Genomic DNA, 17,818 nt, shown 5'->3' with positions numbered 1-17,818 from the left:
CATTAAGTCATTGGCAGTGGTTAACAACTAGGTGACTGGTTAGAACTTGAAAAGATCAAGATTGGAAAATTACTGATAAAGAAGCCTGGGCTAAAGATGTGCAGATGGATCTCTCAGCATGAACACAGAGAAGATAATCACTTCTTACAAAAATGCCACCCCCAGAGGGTATCACTATAGAGCAAGCCCTCAGCTATCAGTCAGACTGACAGTGGATGTCAGTCAACATTTTCCCAGCCACCCAGCGCATGCTCAATGGGCTTGTGCCCAAACTAGCCATGGAGTCATGGTTGGAGGATGAACTCAAATGATTTTCCCAACCTACAACCAAGAATACTCTACCCAGCAAGGCTCTCATTCAGATTCAGTGGAGAGACCAAAAGTTTACAGATAAGCAAAAGCTAAGAGAATTCATCACAACCAAACCAGATTTACAACAAATGCTAAAAGAACTTCTCTAGGTGGGAAAGAGACCAGGAGCTTACAAGAACCTTGTACACTTATAGACTGCTATATCAAAACCTCATGGGAACATCAAACCAAAAAAGTACAGTAAGTACACACAGAAGGAAAAACAACCCAAACTCAACACTATGTATGGTCATCAAATCAAGACAGAACAAAATAAGACTAAAGATTTACAAAAACAAACGCAAAACAATTAAGAAAATGTCAATACTGGTAATTATTAATACTTTAAATATAAATGGATTAAATGCTCCAACCAAAAGACATAGACTAGCTGAATGGATATAAATACAAGACCATATATATGCTGTCTACAAGAGACTCACTTCAGATCTAGGGACATATATAGACAAAGTGAGGGGATGGAAAAAGGTATGCTATGCAAATGGAAACCAAAAAAAAAAAAAAAAAAACCTGGAAGAGCAATACTTATATTAGAAAAAAGTAGACTCTAAAATAAAGGCTGTTATCAGAGACAAAGAACACTACACAATGATCTAGGGATCAGTCTAAGATGATATAATAATTGTAAATATATTTGCACACAACATAGAAGCACCTCAATATATAAAGCAAATTGCTGACACCTTATATGCTGCTGCTGCTACTGCTGCTAAGTTGCTTCAGTCATGTCCGACTCTCTGTGACCCCATAGATGGCAGCCCACCAGGCTCCCCCATCCCTGGGATTCTCCAGGCATGAACACTGGAGTGGGTTGCCATTTCCTTCTCCAATGCATGAAAGTGAAAAGTGAAAGTGAAGTCGCTCAGTGGTGTCCAACTCTTCGTGACCCCATGGACTGCAGCCTAGCAGGCTCCTCCGCCCATGGGATTTTCCAGGCAAGAGTACTGGAGTGGGGTGCCAGACACCTTATATATAGTAGGGGAAATCAAGAGTATCACAGTAAGTGGGGGATATTAACACCACACTTACATGAATGGACAGATATTCAGGCAGAAAATCATTAAGGAAACATAAGCCTTAAAAGACACATTAGACTGGACAGATTTAATTGATATTCATAGGAGGTTTAATTTGAAAGCAATAGAACACACAGTCTTCACAAGTGCACATGAACATTCTCCAAGATAGATCACATCTTGGCCTACAAGTTAAGCCTCAGCAAAGCTGAGTCAAGAAAACTTCAGTTAAGAAAACTGAAGTCACATCAAGCATCTTTTCCAACCATGGTGCTATGAGATTAGAAACCAATTACAAGAAAAAACTTTAAAAAAAAACCCCACAAACATGCGGAGGCTAAAAAAATATGCTACTAAAACTAATGGATCACTGAGGAAATCAAAGAGGAAAAGGTAAAAATGCCTAGAGACAAGCGGCAATGAAAACACGACAGTGCAAAACCTATGGGCACAGCAAAAGCAGTTCTGAGAGGGGAGTTCATAGCAACCCAGTCTCACAGCAGGAAATAAGACATCTCAAGCAGACAGCCTAAACTACGTGTAAAGCAACTAGAGAGAAGAACAAACAACACCCAAGCTTAGTAGAAGAAAAGAAACCACAAAGATCAGAGCAGAGATAAATGAAGACAAAGAAAACAATAGCAAAGATCAGTGAAACTGAAAGAGGGCTCTTTTAAAGCTTCCGTCTCATTTTTGCAGTGAAAGTTACAAACAATATACCATAAATTAATTGAAAATTACCAACTTAATAAATGTCAGTTTCCTAAAAAAATAAAAACTGGTTCTTTGAAAAGATAAAATTGATAAACAGCCAGATTCATTAAGAAAAAAGGGAGAGGACACAAAATTAATAAAATTAGTAATGAAAAAGAAGTTGCAACTGAGACCATAGAAATTCAAAAGATCATAAGACTACTACAAGACTACTACATAAAGTCCATATGTTGAGGTAAGTTCCCTCTAGGTCCACTTCCTGGTGAGTTTTTTTTTTTTTTTAATCATAAATGGGTGTTGAATATTGTCAAAAGCCTTTGGAACTGGAAGAATCAACCTGCCTGACTTCAGGCTCTACTACAAAGCCATAGTCATCAAGACAGTATGGTACTGGCACAAAGACAGAAATATAGATCAATGGAACAAAATAGAAAGCCCAGAGATAAATCCACACACATATGGACACCTTATCTTCAACAAAGGAGGCAAGAATATACAATGGAGTAAAGACAATCTCTTTAACAAGTGGTGCTGGGAAAACTGGTCAACCACTTGTAAAAGAATGAAACTAGATCACTTTCTAACACCACACACAAAAATAAACTCAAAATGGATTAAAGATCTAAATGTAAGACCAGAAGCTATAAAACTCCTAGAGGAGGACATAGGCAAAACACTCTCCGACATAAATCACAGCAGGATCCTCTATGACCCACCTCCCAGAATACTGGAAATAAAAGCAAAAATAAACAAATGGGATCTAATTAAAATTAAAAGCTTCTGCACTACAAAGGAAACTATAAGTAAGGTGAAAAGACCGCCTTCTGAATGGGAGAAAACAATAGCAAATGAAGCAACTGACAAACAACTAATCTCAAAAATATACAAGCAACTTATGCAGCTCAACTCCAGAAAAATAAACGACCCAATCAAAAAATGGTCCAAAGAACTAAATAGGCATTTCTCCAAAGAAGACATACGGATGGCTAACAAACACATGAAAAGATGCTCAACATCACTCATTATCACAACATCACTCATTATCAGAGAAATGCAAATCAAGACCACAATGAGGTACCATTTCACACCAGTCAGAATGGCTGCAATCCAAAAGTCTCCAAGCAATAAATGCTGGAGAGGGTGTGCAGAAAAGGGAACCCTCTTACACTGCTGGTGGGAATGCAAACTAGTACAGCCACTATGGAGAACAGTGTGGAGATTCCTTAAAAAATTGCAAATAGAACTGCCTTATGACCCAGCAATCCCACTGCTGGGCATACACACCGAGGAAACCAGAATTGAAAGAGACACATGTACCCCAATGTTCATCACAGCACTGTTTATAATAGCCAGGACATGGAAGCAACCGAGATGTCCATCAGCAGATGAATGGATAAGAAAGCTGTGGTACATATACACAATGGAGTATTACTCAGCCATTAAAAAGAATACATTTGAATCAGTTCTAATGAGGTGGATGAAACTGGAGCCGATTATACAGAGTGAAGTAAGCCAGAAAGAAAAACACCAATACAGTATACTAACACATGTATATGGAATTTAGAAAGATGGTAATGATAACCCTGTATGCGAGACAGCAAAAGAGACACAGGTGTATAGAACGGACTTTTGGACTGTGAAGGAGAGGGTGGGATGATTTGGGAGAATGGCATTGAAACATGTATACTATCATGTAAGAAACGAAGCGCCAGTCTATGTTCGATACAAGATACAGGATGCTTGGGGCTGGTGCACAGGGATGATCCAGAGAGATGATATGGGGTGGGAGATGGGAGCGGGATTCAGAATTGGGAGCTCATATACACCCGTGGCTGATTCATGTCAATGTATGGCAAAACCAATACAGTACTGTAAAATAAAGTAAAAACAAAATTTAAAAAAAAGATAAAATAAAAAATATTAAAAAAAAAAACAACAAAGTCCATGTATGACAAACCTAGATAGCATAATACTCAATGGTGAAAGGTGGAAAGCATTTCCTCTAAAGTTAGGAGTGAGACAAGGATGTCCACTGTTGCCACTTTCATTCAACAGAGTCTTAAAAGCCCTAGCCATGGCAATCAGGAGAAATAAAGGAGATCCAAATTGGAGAAGTAGCGGTAGAACTGTCATGGTATGTCACTGATACTGTGCACAGGAAATCCTGAAGATGTTACCAGGGAACAATTCAAGCTCATCAAGGAATTTAGTAAATTTGTAAGACACAAAATTATTATACAGAATTCTCTTGCATTCCTGTACACTAACAACAAAAGACCAGAAAGAGAAATTAAGGAAAAATTAAGGAAACAGGAAACAATTTACCATTGCATCAAAAAGAATAAAATACCTAGGAACATGACTTAGCAACTAAACAACAAAACCTACCTAAGGAGGCAAAAGGTCTTTACTCAGAAAACGTTAAGACACTGATGTAAGAAATCAAAGATGCCACAGACAGATGGGGAGATACATGTTCTTGGATTGGAAGAATACCCAAAGCAATCTATAGATTCAATGTTGCTGCTGCTGCTAAGTCACTTCAGTCATGTCCAACTCTGTGCGACCCCATAGACAGTGGCCCACCAGGCTCCCCCGTCCCTGGGATTCTCCAGGCAAGAACACTGGAGTGGGTTGCCATTTCCTTCTCCGTAATTGCTATGAAATTACCAATGGTATTTTTCACAGAACTAGAACAAAAACTTTTTTTTTTTTACAATTTGTATGGAACGTGTCTGACTCTTTGCGACCCCATGGACTATACAGTCCATGGAATTCTCCAGGCCAGACTACTGGAGTGGGTAGCCTTTGCCATTTCCAGAAGATCTTCCCAACCCAGGGATCGAACCCAGGTCTCCCACATTGCAGGTGGATTCCTTACCAGCTGAGCCACTAGAGAAGCCCAAGAATACTGGAGTGGGCAGCCTATCCCTTCTCCAGAGGATCTTCCCAACCCAGGAATCAAACTGGGGTCTCCTGCACTTCAGGCAGATTCTTTACCAACTGAGCTATGAGGGAAGCTGTGGAAACACTAAGGACCCCAAACAGCCAAAGCAATCTTAGGGAAAATGGTGCTGGAGGAATCAGGCCCCCTGGCTTCAGACTGTACTACAATAACTAAGACAGTATGGTACAGGTACAAAGACAGAAAAATCAGAGATAAACCCACACACCTATGGGCACCTAATCTATGACAAGGAGACAAGAATATACAATGGAGACTAGACAGTCTCTTCAATAAGTGCTATTGGGAAAGCTGGATAGCCATATGCAAAAGAAAAAAAATTAGAACATCCTCTAACACCATACACAAAAATAATCTCAAAATGGGCCAAAGACCTAAATGTAAGAGTGGATACTATAAAAGTCTGTAGAGGAAAATATAGGAATAACATTTTGATGACATAAATCACAACAAGATCTTTGTTTCACCTACCTCATAGAGTAATGAGAATACAAAACAAATGGATGGGATCTAATTAAACCTAAATGCTTTTTGCACAGGAATGGAGACCATAAACAAAAACACAACCCACAGAATGGGAGAAAATAATTGCAAAAAAAAGTAACCAAGAAGGGATTAATCTCCAAAATATACAAACAGCCCATGCAGATCAATAATGAAACCAAAATACAACCCAATAAAAAAAAATGGGCAGAAAATTTAAATAGATATTTCTCCAAAGCAGACATACAGATGGCCAATAGACACGTGAAAAACTTCTTAACATTGCAAATCAGTACTACAATGAGGTATCACCTCACACTGGTCAGAATGGCCATCAGGAAAAAACTGACAAACAATAAATGCTGGAGAAGGTATGAAGAAAAGGGTACCCTCCCTACACTGTTGGTGAGAATGTAAACTGGTACAGCCACTATGGAGAAAAGTAGAGATTCCTGCTTCCCTGGTGGCTCAGTGGTAAAGAATCCATCTGCCACTCAGGAGACATGGCAAGAGCTGTGGGTTCGATCCCTGGGTGGGAAAGACCCCCTGGAGAAGAGAATGGGAACCCACTCCAGCATTCTTGCCTGGAAAATCCCATGGACACAGGAGCCTGACAGGCTATACAGTCTGTGGGGTCACAAAGAGTCGGACACAACCTAGCACCCAAACAACAGCAACAATTCAGCAAGCCTACTCCCAGACATATACCCAGAGAAAACCATACTTTGAAAAGGCACGTGCAACACAGTGTTCATAACAGTACTCTTGACAACAGCCAGGACATGGAAGTAACCTGAATGTCCATCAATAGAGGGATAGATGAAGAAGATATGGTACACACACACAGAACAGAATACTGCTGAGCCATAAAAAGAACAAAATAATGTCATTTGCAGCAACACTGATGAACCTAGAGACTGTCATACTGAGTGAAGTCAGACAGAGAAGGACAAGTATCATATGATACCACTTATATGTGGAATGTCAAAATCGTACAAATGAACTTATCCACACAAAAGATATAAAGCTGCAGATGTAGAAAACAATCGTATCATTGCTAGGGTAGAAAAGGAGGAGGAATATCAGTATATAGACACTACTATATTTAACGCAGATAAAAAAGGACCTACTATATAGCACAGAAATACTCTATAACAACCTATATGGGGAAAGAACCTAAAAAAGATGCTTTTGCAATGTTTTGTTACTTTCTGTTGTACAGTGAAGCAAATCAGTTATTATATATATATATATATATATATAAAACCAACTGTGGGGCTTCCATCTTAACTCAGTCAGTAAAGAATCTGCCTGCAATGCAGGAGACCCAGGTTTGATTCTTGGGTCAGGAAGATCCCCTGGAGAAGGAAATGGCAACTCACTCCAGTATTCTTGCCTGGAGAATCCCATAAACAAAGGAGCCTGGCAGGCTACAGTCCATGGGATCGCAAGAGTCGAACATGGCTTAGCAACTAAAACCACCACCAAAAACAAAAGTACTCCAATAAAAATAAAACTATAAGCAAAAAAAAATTTTTTTAAGCAAAAAACAAACATAAGACTTTCCCTCTTGGGACACACTTGGTTCCTACTCCTTACTGAATGCCCTCTCTGCCAATGGCAATTCGTACTCAATACGGCTCTAACTAATTCCTGGGTATACCAGACAGTCATCTGGGATACGTTGACTACATTGTTCCTTCCATCTTCCATTGTGGAAAGGGCAAAAATTCTGCCTCACCAGAATAAATATACTTCATGCTAATAGACTTACTTTCTCATATATTGTTTCTACTTACAGGACAGTCAATGCCTTATCTACTATCATGTTTCCAAACCAAACTTGGGTCTGCTCACCTGTGCACAGTAAAGCTAATCTCCTGAGACCAGGTTATGGCGAAGAAAAGTGTAGCACTTACTGTAAGGCCATGCAATGGGTATGGGCAACTAATGATTAAAAAGCTTCTGTTTTAGGAAAAGGTTTTTAAAAACAGGGAGAGGAAAGGAAATACAAAGTCACTACACATAAAAAATAAAAACAGGCTGAGGGACAGGGTCTGAAGGTATGTTATGTTATCAGCTCATGGACATTCTTCTGACCAGGCTGGTGGTGGGGTAATCAGGACTCAACACCAACTTTCTGGTTTCCACCAGTCTAGAAACCAGATTAGTCTAGTGTCAAAGTGCTGTGATCAGCATGCAGGTCACTTCTTCCACTTGGTGGGGGTTTCAGCATCTGTAGCTCACGGATATGGCTCACAGTGTTATCCATTGCCCTTGTTATCCAACTAAGGTCCCTGACTTTGTTTAATGGCTAAATTCTAATTGTTTTGTCTTGCTTGACTGTTTTGCTTTGTTTCAGCATTTTTCACTTCTGGATTAAATTTGTTCTTTGGAACATGATGAGGGCCTATGAGACTTTACTGTGGTTGTTTTAGGTTTTTGTTTTTCTGATGGTTTTTAAATTTATAAATAAGCAGCAGATGGAGGACATGGGCAGTGGAATGGGGGTATGTTCTGTCCCAGGAAGGGCCCATAGGGTGCGGCTCAGTTACAATTGTATCCTAAAAAAACATTATCTCCAACAAAGCACACTTTTTATGGCAGAATTACAGCACTGACCTCATGTCCATGAAATTACAATGTGCCTTACCACCCAGAGGCAGCTGGCTTGGTAAGATAGCAAAGGCTTAGTTACAGAACCAGTAGGAAGATAACATTTAGCATTTAGGCTGAGGAGCTACCTTACAGAGTGTAGTATGGTCCTTAAATCAGCCCATATTGGGGTCACTCCAGCTGCCAGAATTCATGGGTCTAAGAGGTAAAGCGTGGACTGGGAGTTGCATCTCTCAATTTCAGCAAAGGATTCACTGAAGACTTTCTTTCCTTTACTATGGCCATGGCTTTGATGAGGTTGAGGTTTCTAGGGCCCAAAGTGGGAAAGCTTCCATCAGGAATCAATTACATCGACATTGCAGCCTGACACTGAATTCTGCATGTGCACGTGCCATGTTGCTTCAGTAGTGTCTGACTCTTTGCGACCCACTGGACTAAAGTAATGCTCAAAATTCTCCAAGCCAGGCTTCAGCAATACGTGAACCGTGAACTTCCTGATGTTCAAGCTGGTTTCTGAAAAGGCAGAGGAACCAGAGATCAAATTGCCAACATCTGCTGGATCATGGAAAAAGCAAGAGAGTTCCAGAAAAACATCTATTTCTGCTTTATTGACTATGCCAAAGCCTTTGACTGTGTGGATCACAATAAACTGTGGAAAATTCTGAGAGAGAGAGGAATACCAGACCACCTAACCTGCCTCTTGAGAAACCTATGTGCAGGTCAGGAAACAACAGTTAGAACTGGACATAGGACAACAGACTGGTTCCAAGTAGGAAAAGGAGTACGTCAAGGCTGTATATTGTCACCTTCCTTATTTAACTTCTATGCAGAGTACATCATGAGAAATGCTGGACTGGAAGAAACACAAGCTGGAATCAGGATTGCCGGGAGAAACATCAATAACCTCAGATATGCAGATGACACTACCCTTATGGCAGAAAGTGAAGAGGAACTAAGGAGCCTCTTGATGAAGGTGAAAGAAGAGAGTGAAAAAGTTGGCTTAAAGCTCACCATTCAGAAAATGAAGATCATGGCATCTGGTCCCATCACTTCATGGGAAATAGATGGGAAACAGTGGAAACAGTGTCAGACTTTATTTTGGGGGGCTCCAAAATCACTGCAGATGGTGACTGCAGCCATGAAATTAAAAGACGCTTACTCCTTGGAAGAAAAGTTATGACCAACCTAGATAGCATATTCAAAAGCAGAGACATTACTTTGCTGACTAAGGTCCGTCTAGTCAAGGCTATGGTTTTTCCAGTAGTCATGTATGGATGTGAGAGTTGGACTGTGAAGAAGGCTGAGCGCCGAAGAATTGATGCTTTTGAACTGTGGTACTGGAGAAGACTCTTGAGAGTCCCTTGGACTGCATGGAGATCCAACCAGTCCATTCTGAAGGAGATCAGCCCTGGGATTTCTTTGGAAGGAATAATGCTAAAGCTGAAACTCCAGTACTTTGGCCACCTCATGAGACGAGCTGACTCATTGGAAAAGACTCTGATGCTGGGAGGGATTGGGGGCAGGAGGAGAAGGGGACGACAGAGGATGAGATGGCTGGATGGCATCACCGACTCGATGGACGTGAGTCTGAGTGAACTCCGGGAGTTGGTGATGGACAGGGAGGCCTGGTGTGCTGCAATTCTTGGGGTTGCAAAGAGTCAGACACGACTGAGCGACTCAACTGAACTGGACTGCAGCCTGCCAGGCTCCTCTGTCCATAGGATTCCGCAGGCAAGAATACTGGACTGAGTCGCCGTGCCCACCTCCAGGGGATCTTCCCAACCCAGGGATTGAACCCGCATCTCTTATGCCTGCTGCGTTGGCAGTCAGGTTCTTGACCACCGGCGCCACCTGGGAAGCCCGACACTGAAACCTACCCATGTGTAAATCCTTGTACTACCAACCTAACTGGTAGAGGAGGTAATTCACTAACTTGGGTGGCTGATCCCACTACAAAGGGCAAATTGCATTGTTGTGCAAGTGGGACTATATCTGGGAGACAGGGGTTCACTGTAATTGGTAGAAAATTGCAGAAATGAAGTCTCCTTCACAAAAATGCGACATTGAATTGAATTGTTATTTAAAGAATGGGAAATAAATGATACAAATTAAACTATTAAAAAAGAAAATTGTAGAAATCCAATGAAGATGGGACCACAGTGAATTTGATCTTGTGACAATGAGAGTGGGCATAACTTCAACACAACAGAATCCCACCCAATCAAAGTGCTGGTAGACAGTAAGGAAAACCTGGAATAAGTGGTGGAAAAGAAAACCATCATTATTTAGTGTTCTTGGCCAGTTACACAAGCAGGGTCCCCAGTAGCTGCTAAAATTTACAGTAATTGTTTCCCATCCTTCCCCCTGTGCAGCCTCAACTAAGATAAAGAACATCTGAAGTTTCACGTGGTGATGCCACTGAGGTCATATTCAAGTCAGATCATTTTCTTTAATGTTCCCCATCCTCGGTGTCTCCTAGAATTTTTGTTCTCCAGATATTGAGTCCCTGGCTCTATTCTTGATATTTCTTTATATTTTCGGTTTTAATTCCCAAGTGTTGGGTTCTAGGAGGATAACGTTTGGCCTGATTTCTAGTATAGTTTTCTGAAGTATCCATTGTGATATTCATTTTACTTTGTCTTGTGGGAAACATGATTTCCAAGATCTCTTCCTTCATTTGTAGAATTTTCTTTCCCCATGGCTGTTTTCTTTTATTTTTATGAATGTGATAGCCTCTCCCATCTCATGGCAACTGTGAATTTAATGCTTTTGAAGTTGTTCCTGTTTCCTGGCCACTCAGCTGGATTCTCTTCAAACTGCTGATCTGTTTATTTTACAAAGAGAAATTGAGGTCAGTGGTTTGAGGACTATATCAGAATCACTTGGCAAGCATTTTCAAAATATACATTCCCAGTTTAACTCTCCCTCCTTCAATGCTGCTGCTCCCAGTCCCAAGGAAAGTGTCAGTTTCCAAGAACTGTGTCTAGAGAAGAGTCTTCGAAAATAAAACACCTACCCAGGTGATTCTGGCACGCTTCCTCATCCCACAGTGAGAAATAGCAAACTGATATGAACTGTACACAGATGGTGTGAACTTCCTCTGGGAACCCGGGTTATTAGTTGGTTAACATATTGACTTGCTATAATGTGTCGTGTGTAGACATTCTGTGTTGGCAGCGGTAGCCCACAGGAGAAAACTTTCAGCAGTAGCAGGCCAGGAGAGCTAGTGGAGTCTTAGAGGTGGCTGTTTAATCAGCTTATTATTATGCCACATTGCTTGGTCTTCAGATGGCATTCAGTAAATATTTACTCTGGAAGGAATGAGAAGATCAGAGCACTAGTTGCCAAGAAGAGTCAGGAAAGCACTGGCTTGGAGGCTGTGAGCATCCAAGAATCCACTGCTGTGCTGCCGACTCTTCTCTTCCACACTGGATACGGCACCTGCAGCCAACCGCAGTACTGGCCCCTCTTCTCTCCATGGTCCTGTCGCACAGCTTCTGGCTCCACTGCAGACAGGCTCTGGGTTTGCTTGTGTGATGTCATGAGTAGGAGCTGGAGTCAGCAGGCCAGAGTACAGAGGATGGTCACCTGGTTCCTAATGTTTTTGTAGGTTAGTTGTGAGTACCTCTCTCTGACATGTTTCAAGCATTTGTTCCAGAAATGCTGGCAGTTTCCAGAAATGCCATTGAAAAAAAATCTCCATCCATCCACTTACTTCTATGTGATTAGTTATCTCCTTTCCTTGTGCTGACTTGCAGGTTTGCTGTCTCTGCCAAGCACGTCCATCACTCTGAACCTATTTACTCTCATCTGAAAATGTTGCAAAATGCCTGCCTGGCCTATAGATAATAACTGTTATTTCCTCAAGTTACTACAATATTTACCTTTAATGTAATTTTTGTCATTTCAAAAGAACCCTTGAGCTCTAGTCTTTATCTTGAACACTGATTTTTCTATGTAAATTTCTACATCTAAGTCAGGAGATGCAGGCTTGCAGACTGTAGGGCAAATGCAATTACAGATGTATTTTCTGACCACCTCAATATTACTAATGGTATAACACATTTGGATGAAAGATGAGAAGCATACTGCAGAGGACATGACTGATGTTCATCAGTATTGAGTCCCTTTCCTCTCCTGGTCATCAAGGTGACCATCTATGCCTCTTGCAGTTGGAAAAGGCCATGGGACTTGTTTACATCAATGAAATGTGAGACTTTAACTACATCCCATTCTGCCTATTCTCCAGCCTGTGTCCCGCAGCAACCACCCGTCTCAGATGGTGCAGTCACAAGATGGTAAGACACAGTCAGCCTGAATTCTGGAGTGACTGTAAGCCCATGTGTTAAAGACTTTGAAACTGTTTTTGAGTACAACATAACAATTCTTTCTGATTATTTTGTATTTGGGTTTTCTTTTTCCCCCATATAATACATCAGCATTTTTCCATGCCTCTAACATTCATCCTTGGAAGGAAAGCTATGACCAAGCTAGATAGCATATTAAAAAGCAGACACATTACTTTGCCAACAAAGGTCCGTCTAGTCAAGGCTATGGTTTTTCCAGTGGTCAGGTATGGATGTGAGAGTTGGACTGTGAAGAAAGCTGAGTGCCGAAGAACTGATGCTTGAGAAGACTCTTGAGAGTCCCTTGGACTGCAAGGAGATCCAACCAGTCCATTCTAAAGGAGATCAACCCTGGGTGTTCTTTGGAAGGAATGATGCTAAAGCTGAAACTGTAGTACTTTGGCCACCACATGCGAAGAGTTGACTCATTGGAAAAGACTCTGATGCTGGGAGGGATTGGGGGCAGGAGAAGAAGGGGACAACAGAGATGAGATGGCTGGATGGCATCACTGACTTGATGGACGTGAGTCTGAGTGAACTCTGGGAGTTGGTGATGGACAGGGAGGCCTGGCGTGCTGCAATTCATGGGATCACAAAGAGTTGGACATGACTGAGAGACTGAACTGAGCATTCATCTAAGAACAAGATTTTTAATGGCTGCAGAATATTTCATCATAGGTTTGTATGCCACAAATTTTTTTAACTAATCCTCTATCACTGAACATCTAGTCAGAAGCATTTTTAGAAACTAACCCTTTGATGAGCTTTATTCTGTTTGGTATTGGTTCTGTATCAAATTGCACTAATGCTGTTCTTATAATTAGTGTTAAACATTGCAGCAAGTAAAAGAAAACTTCATGTTAACAGGTATAAAAATATATAGACTGTTTAAAGATAGCATGATTGTTAACATAGAAAATCCCAAGGAATCTAACAAAACAACTAGAATAAGTGAATTTAGCAAGACTAATCATATAAACACTCATGAAAGTCAAAGTGTTAGTTGCTCATTCATGTCACCCCATGGACTGTAGCCTAACAGGTTCCTCTGTCCAGAGGATTTTCTAGGCAAAAATACTGGAATGAGTAGCCATTCCCTTCTCCACGGGATCTTCCTGACCCAGGGAGTGAACTGGGGTCTCCTGCATTGCAGGCAGATTCTTTACCATCTGAGCTACCAGGGAAGCCCCTATAAATATATATAAATTGGTTGTATTATATATACTAGTGTGCAAATGATTGAAAAATGTAAATAAAATCAATTTATAATAGCAACCAAAAAACCCCCACATGACTAGAATTTAGTTTATAAATAAAAGACATACAATAGAGGGATGAGATTCAAGATAGAGAAGGACTTGAGCTCACCTCCTCTCATGGAAGCACCAAAATCACAATGAATAACCATAGACAAAGAAGACTCAAATCTATCAAAAAAGATATTCCACACACAAAGGGAAGGAGAAAACCGTAACAAGATGGTAGGAGGGGTACTTTAGCAATATAATCAAGTCCCACCAACTGGAAAATAATTATATTGTAGAGTTCCTTTCACAGGAGTGAGACTTCTGAGCCCCATATCAGGCTCCCCAGTCTGGGGATCTGGTATTGTGAGGAGAGGAGGAACCCCCAGACCATTTAGCTTTGAGGGTCAGCAGGACTTGAGGGAGGAAACAGACTGTACTTGAGGAGACAGACTGTACTCTTAGAGGGTACAGACAAGATTTGACATGCACTGGGATGCAACAAAGGCGGTTCTAAGAGGGAAGTTATAGCAATACAATCTTTTCTCAGGAAAGAAGAAAAATCTCAATTAAAAACCTAACTACACCTTAAGCAGCTAGAGAAAGAAGAACAGACAAAACTCGAAGTGAGATAAGATGAAATTATAAAGATCAGAGAAGAAATAAATGAAAGCGTCAAAGAGCAATAGAAAAGATCAATGAAACTAACTAAAGTCGGTTCTTTGAAAAAGACCAAAAAAATGACAGACCTTTACCTGGACACAAGAAAAAGGGAGAGAGGGCTCAAATTAATAAAATTGGAATTGAAAAAGAAGTTACAATGGCCATCACAAAAATACAAAGGATCATAAGAGACTACTGCAAGCAACTACATGCCAATTAAATGAACAGCCTCAAAGAAGTAGAATGTCGTGCCTAAGAATTTGTCCAAGACTGAACCAGGAAGAAACAGAAAAACTGAACAAGCCAGTCAGAAGTACTGAAATTGAAAACTGTGATTTAAAATCTTCCAACAGAGAAAAGGACAGGACTAGATAGCTTCACAGGTGAATTCTATCAAACATATAAAGAAAAGTTAATAACTATCCTGAAACTATTCCAAAAAACTGCAGAGGAAAGAACACTGAAAAACTCATTCTGTGAGCCCCATCACCCTGATACCAAAACCAGACAAAGATACCACAAAAAGAAAACTACACTCCAGTATCTCTGATGAACATAGATGCAAAAATCCTCAACAAAATACTGGTAATCCAAATCCAACAATACTTTAAAAGAATCATACACCCTGATCAAGTGGAATTTATCCCAGGGATGCAAGGATTCTTCAATATATGAAAATCAATGTGATACAACACATTAACAAATTGAAAAATAAAAACTATATGATCCTCTCAATAGATGCAGAAAAAAGCTTTTGACAAAATCCAATACCTATTTATTTAAAAATATAACCTCCCCAGAAAGTGGGACTAGAGAAAACCTGCCTCAATATAACTTAAGGCCATGTGTGACAGACAACTAGCATCATACACAATGGTGAAAAGCTAAAAGCATTTCCAAGAACAGAAATAAGACAAGGATGTCCACTCTTGTCACTTTCATTCTAGATTTTCAAGTCCTAGCCATGGTAATCCAGAGAAGGCAATGGCACCCCACTCCAGTACTCTTGCCTGGAAAATCCCATGGGTGGAGGAGCCTGGTGGGCTGCAGTCCATGGGGTCACTAAGAGTCGGACATGACTGAGCGACTTCACTTTCACTTTTCATTTTCATGCATTGGAGAAGGCAATGGCACCCCACTCCAGTGTTCTTGCCTGGAGAATCCCAGGGGCGGGGGAGCCTGGTGGGCTGCCGTCTATGGGGTCTCACAGAGTTGGACACGATTGAAGTGACTTAGCAGCAGCAGCAGCAACCATGGTAATCAGAAGAAAAAGAAAAAAAGAGTCCAAATTGAAAGAGAAGCAAAACTGTCACTATTTGCAGTTGACATGATACTATACCTAGAAAATTCTAAAGATGCCACCAGAAAACTATTAGCCTTCATCAATGGGTTTGGTAAGGTTGCAGGATACAATTAATACACAGAAATCTTTGCATTTCTATACACTAACAATAAAACATCAGAAAGATATTAAGAATCCCATTTACCATCACACTGAAAATAAAACGCCTAGGACTAAACCTACCAAAAGAGGCAAAAGATATGTCCTCAGAAAACTAAGACATTGATGAAAGAAATCAAAGATGACACAAACCGATAGAGAGACACACCATGTTCTTGGATTGGAAGAATCAATACTATCAAAATGGCTATACTACCCAAATCTACAGATTCAATGAAATTCCTATCAAATTACCTATGGCATTTTTCACAGGGCTGGAAAAAAAAAAACTACCATTTGTATGAAAGAGGCCCCAAATAACCAAAGCAATATTGAGAAAGAAAAATGGAGCTGGAGGAATCAGATTCCCTAACTTCAGACAATTCTGCAAAGTTACCGTAATTATAATGGTATGATACTGGCACAAAGAAAGGCTTATAGATCAACAGAACAAAATAGAAAGCCCAGAAATAAACACATGGTCAATTAATCTGCAACAGAGAAGAGAAGACTATTCAATGGAGAAAAGACAGTCTCTTCGATAAGTGGTGCTGGGAAAACTAGAGAGTTACATATAAAAGAATGAATTCAGAACATTCTCTTACACTATATGAAAATAAACTCAAAATGAATTAAAGATCTAAATGCAAGGCCAGACACTATAAAACTCTTCAAAGAAAAACATAGGCAGAACACTCTTTGACATAAATCACAGTAATATCTTTTTGGATTCACCTCCTAGAGTAATAGAAATAAAAGCAAAAACAAATGGGACCTAATTAAAACTCAAAGTCTTTTGGATAACAAAGGAAACCACGAGCAAAACAAAAAGACAACACACAGAATGGGAGAAAATATTTGCAAATGAAGTGACCAACACGGGGTTAATTTCCAAAATTTACAAATAATCCACACAGCTCAAACAACCCAATCAAAAAAAGTCCATATTCAAATAGACATTTCTCTAAAGACATACAGATGGCCAGAAATCACGTGAAAAAAAATGCTCAACATCACTAATTATTAGAGAAATACAATTCACAACCACAATGAATATCACCTTACACAGGTCAGAATGGCCATCAAAAAGTTCACAAATAATAAATGGTAGAGAAGATGTGGGGGAAAAGGAACCCTTATGCACTATAAATTGGTACAACTATCATGGAGAACAGTATGGAGGTTCCTTAAAAAACTGAAAACAGGACTTCCCTGGTGGTGCAGTGGAAAAGAATTCACCTGCCAATGCAGGGGATATGGCTTCAGTCCCTGGCCTGGGAAGATTCCACATGCTGTGAAGCAACTCAGCCCGTGTGCCGTGAATACTGAGCCTATGCTCTAGCACCTGCTGAGTCACAGCTGCCAAGCCTGCATGCTGCAACTACTGAAGGCCTCACACTCTAGAACCTGTGGCCACAGTACTGAGCCCATGACCCTAGAACCTGTGTGCTCCACAAGAAGACACACCATCACAATGAGAAGCCCACGGATCACAATGAAGACCCAGTGTGTAGACAAAAATAAATAAACCAAGAATAGAACTACCACGTGATCCAACCATCCCATCGGTATCTAGAGAAAACCATAATTCAAAAAGGTACCTGCACTCCAGTGTTCATTGCAGCACTATTTACAGCAGCCAGGACACGGAAGCAAGCTAAATGTCCATCAGCAGAGGAATGGATAAAGAAGGTGTGGTGCAGATACACAGTGAGCTACTACTCAGCCATGAGGAAGAAAATAACACCGTTTGCAGCAACATGGGTAGACCTACCAGACATTACACTAAGGACCGAAGACAAATATATGATATCACTTAAAAGCGGAATATTAAAAAAAAAAAAAATTGACCCAAAGAACTTATTTACAAAACATATCGTTTGAAAACAAACTTATGGTTACCAAAGGGGAAAACTGGGGTGGGGGGGGGGGTGACAAATTAAGAATTTAGGATTAAC

Source organism: Capricornis sumatraensis, chromosome 19, assembly GCF_032405125.1.
Source record: "Capricornis sumatraensis isolate serow.1 chromosome 19, serow.2, whole genome shotgun sequence".
Classification (NCBI taxonomy): Eukaryota; Metazoa; Chordata; class Mammalia; order Artiodactyla; family Bovidae; genus Capricornis; species Capricornis sumatraensis.
This window is presented reverse-complemented; position numbering follows the sequence as displayed.